The sequence below is a fragment of the Amblyomma mixtum genome, chromosome 1 (genome assembly GCF_055824585.1).
Source record: "Amblyomma mixtum isolate Tamu chromosome 1, ASM5582458v1, whole genome shotgun sequence".
In the NCBI taxonomy this organism is placed as follows: domain Eukaryota; kingdom Metazoa; phylum Arthropoda; class Arachnida; order Ixodida; family Ixodidae; genus Amblyomma; species Amblyomma mixtum.
Window position 1 is genome coordinate 208281691 of NC_143012.1, and position 6705 is coordinate 208288395.

General features: G+C 46.9%; 1 pseudogene; it reads right to left on the reverse strand.

The window, feature by feature from the left end:
* Positions 1-206: 206 nt before the first annotated feature.
* LOC149370686 (very long chain fatty acid elongase AAEL008004 pseudogene) lies at positions 207-2300 on the reverse strand (annotated as a pseudogene).
* Between the last annotated feature and the right edge of the window lie 4405 nt (positions 2301-6705).

Consider the following 6705-nt stretch of genomic DNA (forward strand, 5'->3'; position numbering starts at 1 on the left):
GAATAAAAGTGCGACTTGTATGTAGAAAACAAAAGTAGCACTTATAGCACCTCAATAACTGTATACTTTACCTTTTCTTGATCAGTGCCTGTATTTCTGGACTGGTAAGTGCTGCCTGCTTCTTACAGCTTCCTGCAGCTGAGTGGCCACTGGAAGTTGTGTCAGGCAGAGGGTCGGAGCGAAAACCAAGAGACTGAGTGCGTAGCGACAATACAAATATTTTATTTACAAACTATAACATAACCAGTGTACACACGGACCAACATACAATAAAATAACGAAACTCAACAATGAGAGCACGAAGGAAGGCTATGCGGATGATCGGTGTATTCTGAGTGAAAGTGTCTGTCGACAGTAGGCGAGAAATTTTTATAGTATATTTCGTGGGTACTCTGAAGCTCGTACTGACCCAAGGTGTGAGCTGTGTTGCTGATGTGTGCTTGAGTAACAACGGGAACAACGATCTTATGCGTAAGTAGCCATTTCGAAGCGATCATTGTCGTTTAGAAGTAATGATTTTCATTAATGATGATGTTAGCGGAGTTCCACTCATTGGATATACTTCCGCAGCTCTTTTCATGATCTGCAGCTCATGCAGGAAGTCGTGAACACATATAAACATACACAAGAAAGACAAACAAACCAACGTGGATACCCTTTTTCTGAACATTTCCGCAGAGTGATGTCGCATTGTGATACAGTGTATAGGGGCTGCCACTGCACGTATTGATGAATTCCTTCTTCAATTATTTAAGTCCCCCCCCTCCCCCTTGGGTCAAGAGATGAATGTCAGTTCACCGTTATGACATGGCGGGGCAACAAATGCGAGAGGAGCTCATCACCCTTTCAGCAGGTTGTAAGAAAACAGACTAATAACAGGTCATCAACAAAGAGAGCACAAAGGAATGCTATGCGGATGATCGTTGTATTTGAATGAATGTGTCACTCCGTGGCGACACACTGCAAGCTCACAATCGTCGCCACGTACTCTCCTGTACGTTATCTTTAACAGTCCGTGCTTGTGGCAATGACAGAGGAAGAACAAGCAGCAGCTGTACTTACACAGAGCACAGGTGCGTTGAACAGACCACGAGATAACAATAACAATGCGGTAGTCTTTGCCTATATCACAGGATGGAGAGATGGAAGTTTGAAAACAGAACAGAGCAATCTTAAACGCGCAACTAGAAGAAGAAATGAGAAATACGACTGTCTTTTTCTGCGCCTTTCCATGCTCTGTTCTGCTTTCAAACACGAGTCAAGTAACCCACCAAAGTGCAACACTAAGGTCAGGGTCCTCAGTGAACCTTGTTCTTGACGTCCTGCTTCGCTTCGGCCTTCACGCTGATTCCCTTCTTGTCACTGTACGCCTTCAGGTAGAACCGCACGAACATGCTGAAGAAGAAGACTGCTTCGCTGAGCATGATGTAGGTGTGCGGCCTGGGGTAACCGCAGCTGATGAACATGGGGAGCAGCGTGTGCAGAAATATGATGACGAACTGGACCAACTGGAACTGCGTCAGGTAGCGCTTCCACCAGAGGTGCTTCTGCACGGAGGGTCCCAGCAAGGAGAGAAAGTAGTAGGAGTACATGACTACGTGCACGAAGCTGTTGAGGATCACACCGAGGGCGACCTGTCCGTCTGGGCCGTAGGCGATGCCGAACCAGCCGTTGAAGACGACCAAGATGTGATGTACCACGTGCAGGAACGAAATGTGGGAGTCCTTCTTGCGGAGTACGAAGAAGAAGGTGTCCAGGAAATCGGCGATCCTCACCATGAGGTACCACCAGCAAAGATTGAGCATGCTCATGGTTACCTCGTCGCGGGCCTCGTAGTTGATGCCCTGGCAGAAGAGGTTGTAACCGCCGCCCAGGTACGACTTGGAGAGGAAGGACACCACGAAGTAGCAGTTCAGGAGCACCATGGATGCGTTGTAGACGATGATCAGGGGCTTGATGCCGTCGTAGGGCTTGCGGCCTTTCATGAACCGGGGCCCTCCGATCTTGACGAGGTACACGTAGGCGACGAACAAGGTGATGAGAAAGTGCTTGTTCCCGGCCAGTGGCCAGTCGGCGGTGCGCGGGTCTCGCCTGAACAACGCCTGACTCGCCATGTCATCAACGGTGGCGGTTGAAGAAGCCATGGCCTCGTTGTGTGCCCGATCCACTCTGGAGATCCTGTCGAGGACGCCACTTATTTCGCTTCTCTACCTCTCCGCCTAGCGTGTACACTCAGGCCGTATATTAAACCACGAGGAGACGACTAGGAGGTGCGGCTTCTACCTCTCGTCTCAGCGCGGTTTCGGAAGGCGACAGGCTGCAGCCCGACGAAAAGTGAGCCTTTATTTGCTGACACGCCGCGCGCTGGGAGAGGAGGACGCGTCGCGGTGATGACGAGTATACGCGGGAGGAAGGAACCGATCCACTCGAGGGAAGGCCGAGCGGAGCGCCGCCGCGCCGCTTTTGTACAGTTTTGTTTTAAACGCCCGCTCTCCGCTCGTTGCCCTCGCCCTCCAGGCGGCAGAACATTGCGGTACATTTCCCTCTCCGGCGGCGCACGTGTTAACGGCTGCGAGTGGCTTTCACCTCCGGAAGGCGCCCCGCGGCGAGCGGCACCAGCTAGATGCGAAAGATAATGAGGGGAACTGCCCGAGTGACGCGTGCTCAATGGACCCCCCCTCTCCCGATCTTCTTTCTTGGGTCTGTCCACACAATGAGCGGTGTTTCCGTATTGGTCGCGGCGGCGAAAAACGCTGACGTGCTGTACCATGTCACGTCATATTGTGTCGAGACGTCACACTTACGCTTGTTCTTTATCTTGTACCACGAAAGGCAGAGCAGATGGTTCGAACGCTGCTTTTTGAGGCTATCAACTATCTAAGAGTATGTACTAGAAAGGGAGAGTAAACAGGAGAAGGAAAGAAAGATAGGAAGGAAGGAAGAAAAGAAAGAAACCGGCTGCCCAGTGCCAAATGCCGTTTATAGAATTTTTCAAGGGCTGCCTCGGATTCTTGACAACGCAAAACAAAGTGAAGAAGGTTTTGTTGGTTCATTGGGGTTTAACGTCCCAAAGCGACTCAGATTATGAGGCACGCTGTAGTGTAGGGCTCTGGAATTTTCAACTACCTGGGGTTCTTTAACGTGCACTGACATCGCACAGTACACGAGCCTCTAGAATTTCGCCTCCGTCGAAATTCGGCCGCCGCGGCAGGGATCGAGAACCCGCGTCTTTCGGGCCAGCAGCCGAGTGCCATAACCACTGCGCTACCGCGGCGGGGGAAAGTGAAGAAGGGTTTGAAGGGGGATCTTCATTCAGTGTCCTTAGCCAACGTTTCGACAAGGCCTGTCTTCGCCGTCTTATCGAAGACAAGTCCTCTGTAGAAACTTCGGCTAAGCCAACAGAGGCTCCCTCCCTTAACCCTTCTTCACAGTGTGTAATTATTATCTGACATTATTGAGGAATGGCAGGTAAATTTCATTGGCTCGGATGATTTCTGCTATCAACTCCCCCCCCCCCCCCCCCCCCCCAATGAAAAGAAAAACAGAAACCTTCGTCATGTTCAGAACGACACTCCCGCAAGGCGATGCCGGTGACTACGTCGTAACTGCACGTATACAATAGTGTTTTTGTCACACGACGTCAAGTGTCGTCGCTCGACTGTTGCATGCTGGAAAGCGCCGGAGTGAGGACTCATTCCGCGCACACGCAGGCGCAGACAACAAAGGGGCAAAACAATAGCGAGCATGAAAAACGCGCTCGACGGATAGAGGGTAGCCTGGCAGCTCTCGAAGGAGCTGTTGCGGATGCAACCACAGCAGTGGCACGAACAAGAAACGAGGAAAAATAAAAAAATTAAAGGTGCATTTATGTCTCCTTACGGACGGAAATGCGAAAACATTTCGAGTTCCTTGCCTCCTCTGTTACTCAGTAATGAAATTAATGATTTATTGCAATTAATTAATTAATTTTATACTTCCTGTCCACAGCCCGTGGCGACACATCCTATCCCCGCCACTCATGAGACAACAAATACTTTCGCATTAAAAAAAAATCTCATTTTTTTCTTACTGCTTTGTTAGAGTGACAATGCCAAGTAACTCTGCGTGCATCCATGTATATTTATGGATAACGCTTACGAATTCCAACAGCGTGCTTTGTATTAATTTCACAAAATAGCCATCAAATGAGCTCCGCTCAACCTAGCCGGGGGTGGGCATGTGTATTGGTGCCTTAAAAAAAAAAAAAAGGCTGCAAAGTGGGTGGAAGGGGAGGGGTTTGCTTATTTTAAATTCATCACAGAACAACTGAATTGAAGACAAATGGTGCTACTTCCGACAAGTAAACATATTTAGGAGATAAAAATATCGCGAAGTAACAAAAGCGTCAGCGCAGCACATGTAGTGTACAAAGCTCTTCAAATCTACGCTTCTATAGGCGCGGCTGTATTTCCACTAGATTGGCAGATATCGCAAAGACAGCCTGCTGTGCCACATTATAAACACGAATACGTCTATATGAGAGTAAAAAGGACTAAGCTTCCTCTGGCACACTCTTTTATAAAAGGGAGTGGAATAGCGGACAACTTTAACTCTTTTTTACTACTTTCTGTTTAGAGTGCTGAAATCACATGCGCTCATTGAAATTGTAGAGTGAAAAGGTCTATACTTAAAGGGCCTATGTGTTTCCCAAAATCGAATTTTGCCCGGATTATGCGCCGCGAGTAACTTAAATAATCACGTTAGACCTTACATCTATCAGAGAAATAACTGTCCAAACTGCTGTTTTCCATCTTAACTGGGGTATTGCATGGAGACTGTAGCGGGTAGTTTGGAACTATTTTGTGGTTATTTTCGGAGTTGTTTTTGGCCGAATTAAAAAAAAATCTCTGCAGCCGCATTTCGTCTCTTGCCACTCAAGACAAGGTCACAGTTACAAACAAGGCTTAGTAGTACCTGATAATTGCTTCAACCTATAGTTCACAGGTTGACATCACAGCATCCAACGCTATACACCTAGCGAACCTACGCCGGTATAAAGTTGTCGCCTATTCTTAAAGGTAACTGCGAGCACCTCGCAGGTACCTGTGTACCTGTATAGGCATAGGTATGTATTATACCTATACCTATACCTATACCTATACCTATACCTATACCTATACCTATACCTATACCTATACCTATACCTATACCTATACTTATACCTATACCTATGTATACCTATACCTATGCCTACCTATACCTATGTATACCTATACCTATGTCTGCCTATGTACAGGTATGTATGTATGCATATGTATAGGCAGCATTCTGCAAGATCGAAAATTTATTCCACTTCTCTCGAGTTCTGAGTAGGAAAACCTAGCGCTTTTGAGAGAAGCTGTGCGCTCCAGCGTCCTGCAGTTAGTCAAAGGTGTCGTGCTGGTTTCGACACGACCACCATGCTGGAAAAAAAGCAGCAGCAAATTGGTTCGAGAAATAATTGAGGCACTAAACATTGACGACTACGCTGAGGCATGAACAAACGTCCTATTCATTCTCTTAGCTGAATAACAGAAGTCTTCTTACACCGAATTAATTTTTTTGCTCTTGCTCATAAAGCCGTCACATATACAGCCGCTCACGCTAGTGCTTATATTATTAGCTAAGTCTTGGGTTCGGTATCCTCTTGTATTGTGCGCTTTTTATTCTGATGGAATTTTTTGGATAGGTTGTACGTACAACCTATCCGCTTGTACGGTTTTGCTAAAAAAGGAAAGTTCATCTGCTATCCTGTGAGAGGTCAATTTTAATTTGAAAGAGATGAAGATTTGGCACATTTAAGGAGCACTGGAGTGCGCACAGGCTTCCTAGGTGGAAAAAAATATTTTTTCTACGTAATCGACTCCAGTGGACACTGACTTGGGGAAGCGTGCACTGGCGTCCAAAAAGCCATGTATTGACCTCCACTACGGCACCTCTTTCTCTCTTTCTTCTTTCACTCCTACCTTCCTCCCTTCCCTTACGGCGCGGTTCAGGTGTCCGCTGATATATGTGAGACAGATACTGCGCCATTTCCTTTCCTCAAAAACCAATTTACCAATATACATAAGGACATAATCGCTTCAGTCTCAACGCTTGCCTGTGCGAACCAAACTTGATTAAGGGTTTCTTCTGAACGAAAATTGTATAAAGAGTCAGTAATAGAATACAGGCTACGGATTGAATATAACTGGCCAATTTGTGCACAAGCACGGTCCCGTAAAGTTAAATGACCTTTATTGCGCTAATTACGGTTTCGCGGTAAAGTATGCCTCATGTCCTTTATGCCACAAGTATGCCCTTTGCACAAGGTAACCGAGTAGCGGGGTTTGCTTCGCAGCCGTATCCTTTACGGAGCTCTAAATATTACACGGATTTAGGGATTAAGGGCTTCCATGAGTGCCCCACTGTACGGCTAAGACGCAAAAACTTGTAGATCGGTTACTTTTGTCAGGGTCTGTACGTTCGCAAACCAGACTTATTGTAGCTTTAATAATTCAAATATGCGCCTTCAGAAAGGGATAATCGTCATCGTTACAATTGAGGAGATGCTGCAAAATGCGGAAAGCTTCTTGATATCATAGTAGTGTAATAACGTACTGCAGGGACCAAGAGCGGTGCGTATACGTACCATTGACTAAACTGCGTCGTTCCGCCATGTTGAGGTCACTCTTTGTGTGAATATGA